This window comes from Eubalaena glacialis, chromosome 6 (assembly GCF_028564815.1).
Source record: "Eubalaena glacialis isolate mEubGla1 chromosome 6, mEubGla1.1.hap2.+ XY, whole genome shotgun sequence".
Taxonomy (NCBI): Eukaryota; Metazoa; Chordata; class Mammalia; order Artiodactyla; family Balaenidae; genus Eubalaena; species Eubalaena glacialis.
The window spans coordinates 135,368,214-135,378,721 of NC_083721.1; the positions used below are offsets into that span (position 1 = coordinate 135,368,214).

Consider the following 10,508-nt stretch of genomic DNA (forward strand, 5'->3'; position numbering starts at 1 on the left):
GATTCTTTCAAAGGTATTTTTCAGAAAGTTCTGGAGGCCGTCTTTGTAGAATGCTGTTCTGACTAATGCTGCCTGGCAGTCTGACCCAATGTTAGGCAGGTCAACTCCACGTATTCTGCCAATACTCAGCAAAACTCTGGGCTTTGTGAAATAGAATTCCTGAGGAGAAGGACCTCTAAATGTGAACACTCCTACCCTTCCCTTCCCCCACCCATAACCTGTCTGCACGTCCCACCCAAAGCCAGCAGTCAGCCTGAGGAATGGGTGAACGCCCAGGACTCCATGTCACAGGTAAGGAATCCAGCCCTCGGGGTCAACAACCAAAACTTGAGATTGCTTTGCACAGGGACTTATTACCTCTCCAAACCACTTTCCAGTTGCTTCCTTCAGCTGTCCATCAAGTGACAAATGTTTAGGATGAAACAGAATCAGAAACTCCTCGAAAATATTTGACCCAAAGGAGAGTCGAGAGGAGCTATGGAAAGGGAAACATGCACCAAATGCTGGGCTGCAGCATAAAGATTTTTCTAGATTCATTGGGTCACAGAGAAGCATCAAAGCACATTCTAGGACAATGAATGTGCTCAGGGCTAGCTCTTGATTATTCCGTCCTAATGAAGGGGGACAATGATGTGAGTTTTCTGAAACAGCAGCTGATTTTAATGAGTGGTTTGGTTTTGACTCTGGAAATCACTACTAGGTAAATAAAAACGTACCCAGCATGTCTGACCATTTTTCAGCTGGGCAGCTTGGAATGTGGCCAAGAATGTAGAAAGAAAATGGCTAGCATTTCAAAATTCATCTGAGAAAACCCACAAAACAGAAACATCTTAGTGGAAACAGCAGAGCTCTGAATTATGATTTAGAAGGCAAGAATTCTTGTCTCTGGTCTATCGTGACCAGGTGTGTGACATGGGTAAGTAACTTCTCTTCTCTCTGTGCCTCAGTTTCCTCACTTTTAAAATGAGGGGACTAGACTTAAGTGACCTCCAGTAGGACAGATGGGTAAAATGGAATTTAATATCTGAGAGAGAGAGAGAGAAAATACTGATATGTGGAGAATGAAAACCACTGTCAGGGAGTAACCAAATTTGTATTTGGAGCCCAAGACACTCCTAGGGGATGAGGGCAGGAGGGGATCAAGATGCTTACACTTTTTCTCAAAAATTAAAACTAGTCAGGGTGAACTGGGGATTGCCCTGAGCTATTCCTAGAGTCAGAGAAGGGCCACGAGAACCCTAGGTAAACTCACCACCAAGGAGAAAAGATAGGACCACCAGCCCAGCTTCTGCACCGACTTAGGAGTTCAAAAGTGTAGTGCACACTGGGACCAGACCCAACCCAGGATCAGGGAGCAGGTTTGAGTCCTGGGGAAGTGGCCATGTGAGTGAGGAGCTATAATGATGGGAGTCCAAGCCAGGTTTGCCTGAAGCCCACCACTGGCTGAACTTACTCCTAAGGGCTGGGACCTTCTCTTTGGCCCCTTAAAGAAGAGCAGTGGCCCAAGCAAGCTACACTAGCGGCTTCTCCTAGAGCCACCAACCTCTGTGGAACGGCAGAGTCCCCAGTCTCAGTTGGGACTCCAGAAGTTGAAACAGAAATGACCAGGATAGCCCTGGCCTATTAGAGGAAGGGGCTCCCAGCAAAGGTTGCTGTATTTCCTGTTCACTGGGCATGTGAGAGCTCCCACATTCAACTTTGGGCCCCCACCTGAGTGGTGCCTTATTTGTATCCCAAACTATGAATTGGGGCACTCCAGTTACAGAAATATAAGATCCCTTACAGCTCTAATATGATGTAGTTTTAGTGTACCCACACTAAAGTCACAAAGACTGACTTTATTTCAGAGCTTAGCATATAACTATACCCTTAAGTTTGTAGACATTGGGACTCTTGTCTCAAAAAAGGGAGAAATGGTTAAATTAGGGATCCATCTGTGACCATTACATAGCTTAAAATAAACACAAAAGGCATATCACTGCTAACGATCCATTAATTCACTCCATATGCATGCATTAGAGATCATTAAAGTGAAAGCTGGGAATGCAAAAGATAATTATATAGTTTGAGTATCTCAAAATTTTTCCTCATAGAGGGCAGATTTGTATGTATGTGTAAAATATAAGTGTATTACCCCCAAATGGAAACTGAAACACATGCTTGCTTTAGTGGAAGGTGATCATTATGTTAATTTCCTGTTTCAAATGGCCTTAGACAATAACCATCAGCTTTGTAAATGTGCGGACCTCTTGATCCAGCAATTTCACATGTAGAAATTTAACCTGATGAAATTTTTCACCAGTATACAAAAACAAATATATATGAATGTTCATTGTCACAACATTGTTAACAAAGAAAAAACTGAAAAGAATTGAAATATTCATTAATAAGGGATTAGTTAGATAAATTAGCAGGCATCGATATGCCAGGATACTCTGAAATTATTAAAAATAGTCAAACGTACTTTTATAGCAGAGAAATAATTTTATGTCAACTGAGGGAGCTGACATTTACAGTTTGTATGTTTACCCCACATCCATTCCCTGCTTCAAATCAAATCTACATTGAGGCTGAGGCCTTCCTTGTTTCAGGGAAGTTTGGTTACAAAGAGCGCTGATCACAAAAAGATAATTCCTCACACAGGTCAGAATGGCCATCATCAAAAATTCTACAAACAGGAAATGCTGGGGAGGGTGTGGAGAAAGGGAACCCTCCTGCACTGTTGGTGGGAATGTAAATTGGTGCAGCCACTACAGAGAACAGTATGAAGGTTCATTAAAAAACTAAAAATAAAGCTACCATATGACCAAGCAATCCCACTCCTGGGCATATATCCAAAAATATAGATGCACCCCAATGTTCACTGCAGCACTATTTACAATAGCCAAGACATGGAAACAACCTAAATGTCCATCGACAGATGAATAGATAAAAAAGATGTAGTATATTTATACAATGGAATATTACTCTGCCATAAAAAAGAATGAAATAATGCCATTTTCAGCAACATGAATGGACATAGAGATTATCATACTAAGTGAAGTAAGCCAGACAGAGAAAGACAAATATCATATGGTATCACTTACATGTGGAATCTAAGAAAAAAAAAAAAAGATACAAATGAACTTATATACAAAACAGAAATGGACTCACAGACATAACAAACTTATGGTTACTAAAGGGGAAAGGGGGGGAGGGAAAAATTAGGAGTTTGGGATTAACATAAGCACACTGTTATACATAAAATAGATAAGCAACAAGGACCTACTGTATAGCACAGGGAACTATACTCAATATTTTGTAATAACCTATAAGGGAAAAGAATATATATATATTTATATATACATATATGAATTTGAATCACTTTGCTGTCCACCTGAAACTAACATTGTAAATCAACTGTACTTCAATAAAAAAAAAAAAAACCACAAAAATATAATTCTTAGTGCTTAGCACCAATGACAATAGACCAGAGAAATGTATTCTTACCATCCCACTGGCACACTTTTGAGAATGAAAGGGAGTGCTATTAATAATGACATGGAAATAACCTGGACTGTTCTGAGGAAACAGGGACACACTACCTGAACCTTTCTCTGAAGGTTAATTCATTTTCTTAGAAACCAAAGACAAATGTCATCTTTTAGTAGATAAGGCCCTTGCTCTCATGGAGACTTAGGTGAGGGGAGATGGCAAATAATAAAGAAAACAAAATAATGAACAAGATAATCAGAGACTAATAAAGCTTTGAAGAAAAAAATTTGAATGGGTGAAGTGATGCAGGGTGGGGAGGTAGAGTGGTCAGGAAGACCTGCTTGAGAAGAAAATACGTGGTGGGAGACCTTAATGTCCAGACAGGGTTGGTTATGCCAAGATGTGGGTGGAGCACTCCTGATGGATGACCAATGACCAATGATGCCTGAGGCCTCTGATGTGTTGAAGGAATGCACCCCGTGAAAGCAGAATTTGTTGGAGGGTTAATCAAGGGGATGACATGATCTGTATCACGGTCTAGGGGAAGGAATGAGAAAGAAGGAAACAGAGCCAAAGACACCCTGATGGAGGGGGATGGATGATGTGTCTGGGGAGAAAATTAGTAAAGGCAGGAAAAGGGGGGTGGGAGCATGAGGAAGAGCCATCCCGGCACCTGCTCCAGACTAGAGGTGGTATAGCTGGTGCTAAGACTGGACAGTGCCAGGACTGGCTCGCCTGAGGGGCTAAGGAGTTTTTCAAAAACTCCAGGGAGATCAGAGGGGGATAGCAAGAAAACCTCAAATTGGAGATGTGTAGCCTAGCCAAGAAAAGGCTAGTGCAGAGTTTACTCTTAATCTACAAACAGCAAATGCTGGAAAGGGTGTGGAGAAAAGCGAACCCTCCTGCACTGTTGGTGGGAATGTAAATTATACAGCCAATATGGAGAACAGTACGGAGGTTCCTTAAAAAACTAAAAATAGAACTACCATATGATCCAGCAATCCCACTACTGGGCATATACCCAGAGAAAACCATAATTCAAAAAGACACATGCACCCCAATATTCATGCAGCACTATTTACAATAGACAGGACATGGAAGCAACCAAAATGTCCATCAACAGATGAATGGATAAAGAAGATGTGGCACATATATACAATGGAATATTACTCAGCCAGAAAAAGGAACAAAACTGGATCATTTGTAGAGACATAGATGGACCTAAAGACAGTCATACAAAGTGAAGTAAGTCAGAAAGAGAAAAACAAATATCGTATATTAACACATATATGTGGAATCTAGAAAAATGGTACAGATGAACCAGTTTGCAAGGCAGAAATAGAGACACAGATGTAGAGAACAAATGTATGGACACCAAGGGGGAAAGTAGGGGGGGTGGTGTTGGTGGTGGTGGGATGAATTGGGAGATTGGGATTGACATATATACACTAATATCTATAAAATGGATAACTAATAAGAACCTGCTGTATAAAAAAAGAAGAAAAAAGAAGAAAAGGAAGAGGGAGGGCTAAATTAGGAGTATGGGATTAACAGACACAAACTACTATACATAAAATAGATGAGCAACAAGGATTTATTGTATAACACAGGGAAAAATATTCAATATCTTCTAATATCCAATAATGGAAAATAATGTGAAATATATATATATATAACTGAATCACTTTGCTGTACACCTGAAACTACACAATATTATACGTCAACTATATTTCAACTAAAAACATCTGTAACAAAGGATATATTAAAAAATTTTAAAACTCACACAGCTGTACACCAAAAAGAGAGAATCATACCGAATGTAAATTTTAAAATAAATTTTAAAAAGCTTTGGGGAAGAACCATTTCTCACTAGGAATTCTGGTCTGAAGCATCGGTGCAAGGCCTCTGCCCACAGCAACCTATGAGCAAATGAAACTAGACAGAGCACAAAGGAAAACAAAAGGTACTACAGACCCACCTCTTTGCCCTGGAAGTGTGCTTGCAGCATGTTTCTCCAGGCCTTCAGACTTGGGTCTTGGACTGGAACTACACCACCAGCTTTCTTGGACCTCCACTTGCAGAGGTATTTCTCAGCCTCCAAAATCAACTGTGTGGCTGAAGGGTCTTGTTGCTCCAGCCAGGTGTCAGGCCTGAGCCTCTGAGATGGGAGAGCCAAGATCAGGACGTTGGACCACCAGAGACCTCCTGGTCCCACATAATATCAGTCGGCAAGAGCTCTCCCAGAGATCTCTGTCTCAACGCTAAGACCCAGCTCCACTCAATGACCAGCAAGCTCCAGTGTTGGACACCCTATGCCAAACAACTAGCAAGACAGGAACACAACCCCACCCATTAGCAGAGAGGCTGCCTAAAATCATAATAAGTTCACAGAGACCCCAAATCACACCACCGGACATGGTCTTGCCCACCAGAAAGACAATATCAAGCCTCACCCACCAGAACACAGGCACCAGTCTCCTCCACCAGGAAGCCTAAACAACCCACTGAACCAACCTTACCCACTGGAGGCAGACACCAAAAACAACAGGAACAATGAACCTGCAGCCTGTGAAAAGGAGACCCCAAACACAGTAAGTTAAGCAAAATGAGAAAACAGAGAAATACACAGCAGATGAAGGAGCAAAGTAAAAACCCACCAGACCAAACAAATGAAGAGGAAATAGGCAGTCTACCTGAAACAGAATTCAGAGTAATGATAGTAAAAATGATCCAAAATCTTGGAAATAGAATGGAGAAAATACAGGAAACTTTTAACAAGGACCTAGAAGAACTAAAGAGCAAACAAACGATGAACAACACAATAAATGAAATTTAAAATTCTCTAGAAGGAATCAATAGCAGAATAACTGAGGCAGAAGAACGGATAAGAGATCTGGAAGATAAAATAGTGGAAATAACTACTGCAGAGCAGAATAAAGAAAAAAGAATGAAAAGAATTGAGGACAGTATCAGAGACCTCTGGGACAACATTAAATGCACCAACATTTGAATTACAGGGGTCCCAGAAGAAGAGAAAAAGAAAGGGACTGAGAAAATATCTGAAGAGATTATAGTTGAAAACTTCCCTAATATGGGAAAGGAAATAGTCAATCAAGTCCAGGAAGCACAGAGAGTCCCATACAGGATAAATCCAAGGAGAAACACGCCAAGACACATATTAATCAAACTATCAAAAATTAAATATAAAGAAAACATATTAAAAGCAGCAAGGGAAAAACAACAAATAACACACAAGGGAATCCCCATAAGGTTAACAGCTGATCTTTCAGTAGAAACTCAGCAAGACAGAAGCGAGTGACAGGACATGTTTAAAGTGATGAAAGGGAAAGACCTACAACCAAGATTACTCTACCCAGCAAGGATCTCATTCAGATTCAACAGAGAAATTAAAACCCTTATAGACAAGCAAAAAGTAAGAGAATTCAGCACCACCAAACCAGCTTTACAACAAATGCTAAAGTAATTTCTCTAGGCAGTAAACACAAGAGAAGGAAAAGACCTACAATAACAAACCCAAAACAATTAAGAAAATGGTAATGGGACCTACATATCGATAATTACCTTAAATGTAAATGGATTAAATGCTCCAATCAAAAGACATAGACTTGCTGAATGGATACAAAAACAAGACCCGTATATATGCTGTGTACAAGAGACCCACTTCAGACCTAGGGACACATAACAGACTGAAAGTGAGGGGATGGAAAAAGATATTCCATGCAAATGGAAATCAAAAGAGAGCTGGAGTCCAAGTGGAGCGAGTGAGCTGAGTGGTTGTGTAGTCGCGTCCCGGAGACTGGTAGCCCTTGCAGCATGGCTGACTGACTGAAGAGCAGATTGCAGAATTCAAAGAAGCTTTTTCACTATTTGACAAGAATGGTTATGGAACTATAACAACAAAGGAATTGGGAACTGTAATGAGGTCTCATGGGTAGAATCTCACAGAAGCAGAGTTACAGGACATGATTAATGAAGTGGATGCTGATGGTAATGGCACAATTGACTTCCCGGAATTTCTGACAATGATGGCAAGAAAAAGGAAAGACACAGACAGTTAAGAAGAAATTAGGGAAGCATTCCATGTGTCTGATAAGGATGGTAATGTCTATATTAGTGCAGCAGAGCTCCGCCATGTGATGACAAACCTTGGAGAGAAGTTAACAGATGAAGAGGTTGATGAAATGATCAGGGAAGCAGATATTGATGGTGATGGTCAAGTAAACTATGAAGAGTTTGTACATATGATGACAACAAAGTGAAGACATTGTACAGAGTGTGTTAAATTTCTTGTACAAAATTGTTTATTTGCCTTTTCTTTGTTTGTAACTTATCTGTAAAACGTTTCACCCTACTGTCAAAAAAAAATATGCATGTATTAGGACTTCATTCCTCCATGTTTTCTTCTCTTATCTTACTGTCATTGTCCTGAAACCTTATTTTAGAAAAATTGATCAAGTAACATGCTGCATGTGGCTTACTTTGGATATATCTAAGCCCTTCTGCACTTCTAAACTTAGAAGGAGTTGGTCAAATGAGGGAACATGTGGGTTATGCCTTCTTTTTAAGTTGTTTTCTTTAGGAACTGTCAGCATGTGGTGTTTGAAGTGTGGAGTTGTAACTCTGTGTGGACTATGGACAGTCAACAATATATTCTTAAAAGTGGCACTATTGCAAAATGGGTGTTTTATCCAGGTACTCATACACTAACTTTTTGTACTGTGGGTCCTGTACCAGAAACAATTTCTTTTATTGTTACTTGCTTGTTGTTTTAGCCACTTAAAGAAAATCTGCTTATGGCACAATTTGCCTCAAATCCACTCCAAGTTGTATATTTGTTTTCCAATAAAAAATTACAACTTACCTAACTAAAAAAAAAAAAAAAGAAAGAAAGAGAGCTGGAGTCACAATTCTCATATCAGACAAAATAGATTTTAAAATAAAGACTATAACAAGAGACAAAGAAGGACACTACATAACGATCAAGGAATCAATTCAAGAAGAAGATATAACAATTGTAAATATTTATGCACCCAACATGGGAGCACCACAATACATAAGGCAAAGGCTAACAGCCATCAAAGGGAAAATCAACAGTAACACAATAATAGTAGGGGACTTTAACACCCCACTTTCACCAATGGAAAGATCATGCAAAATGAAAATAAATAAGGAAACATGAGCTTTAAATGACATATTAAACAAGATGGGCTTAATTGATATTTATAGGACATTCCATCCAAAAACAACAGAATACACTTTCTTCTTAAGTGCTTATGGAGCATTCTCCAGGATAGATCATATCAAGCCTTGTTAAATTTAAGAAAATTGAAATTGTATCAAGTATCTTTTCTGACCACAATGCTATGAGACTAGATATTGATTACAGGGAAAAAACTATAAAAGATACAAACATATGCAGGCTAAACAATACTACTAAATAACCAAGAGACCACTGAAGACATCAAAGAGGAAATCAAAAAATACCTAGAAACAAATGACAATGAAAACACGATGACCCAAAACCTATGGGATGCAACAAAAGCAGTTCTAAGAGGGAAGTTTACAGCAATACACTCCTACTTCAAGAAACATGAAAAATCTCAAATAAACCTTACACCTAAAGCAATTAGAGAAAGAAGCACAAAAAGCCCCAAAGTTAACAGAAGGAAAGAAATCATAAAGATCAGATCGGAAATAAATGACAAAGAAATAAATGACACAATAGCAAAGATCAATAAAACTAAAAGCTGGTTCTTTGAGAAGATAAACAGCATTGATAAACCATTAGCCGGACTCATCAAGACAAAAAGGGAGAAGACTCAAATCAATAGATTAGAAATGAAAAAGGAGAAGTAACAACTGACACTGCAGAAATACAAACGATCATGAGAAGATCAACTATATGCCAAAAAAATGGACAACCTGGAAGAAATGGACAAATTCTTAGAAATGCACAACCTTCCGAGACTGAACCAGGAAGAAATAGAAAATATGAACAGACCAATCACAAGCACTGAAATTGAAACTGTAATTAAAAATCTTGCAACAAACAAAAGCCCAGGACCAGATGGCTTCACAGGCGAACTCTATCAAACATTTAGAGAAAAGCTAACACCTATCCTTCTCAAACACTTCCAAAATATAGCAGAATGAGGAACAGTGCCAAACTCATTCTACGAGGCCACCATCACCCTGATATCAAAACCAGACACAGATGTCACAAAGAAAGAAAACTACAGGCCAATATCACTGATGAACATAGATACAAAAATCCTCAACAAAATACTAGCAAGCATGGGACAAAGTGAGACAGTGGCATGGACATATATACACTACCAAATGCAAAAAAAGATAGCCATTGAGAAGCAGCCGCATAGCACAGGGAGATCAGCTTGGTGCTTTGTGTCCAACTAGAGGGGTGGGATAGGGAGGGTGTGAGGGAGACACAAGAAGGAGGAGATATGGGGATATATGTATACATATAGCTGAGTCACTTTGTTATACAGCAGAAACTAACACACCATTGTAAAGCAATTATATTCAAATAAAGATATTTAAAAAAAATACTAGGAAACAGACTCCAACAGCACATTAAAAGTATCATACACCATGATCAAGTGGGGTTTATCCCAGGAATGTAAGGATTCTTCACTATATGCAAATCAATCACTGTGATAAACCATATTAAAAAACTGAAGGATAAAAACCATATGATCATCTCAATAGATGCAGAAAAAGCTTTTGACAAAATTCAACACACATTTATGATAAAAACCTTCCAGAAAGTAGGCATAGAGGGAACTTACCTCAATATAATAAAGGTCAGATATGACAATCCCACAGCCAGCATCATTCTCAATGGTGAAAAACTGAAAGTATTTCTATTAAGATCAGGAACAAGACAAGGTTGCCCACTCTCACCACTATTATTGAAGATAGTTTTGGAAGTTTTAGCCACAGCAATCAGAGAAGAAAAAGAAATAATAGGAATCCAAATCAGAAAAGAAGTAAAG

The 10,508-nt window shown here is 39.1% G+C and overlaps 1 pseudogene; it reads left to right on the plus strand.

The window, feature by feature from the left end:
* Positions 1 to 260: 260 nt before the first annotated feature.
* Positions 261 to 7,836, plus strand: LOC133093060 (calmodulin-A-like; annotated as a pseudogene).
* Positions 7,837 to 10,508: the final 2,672 nt, after the last annotated feature.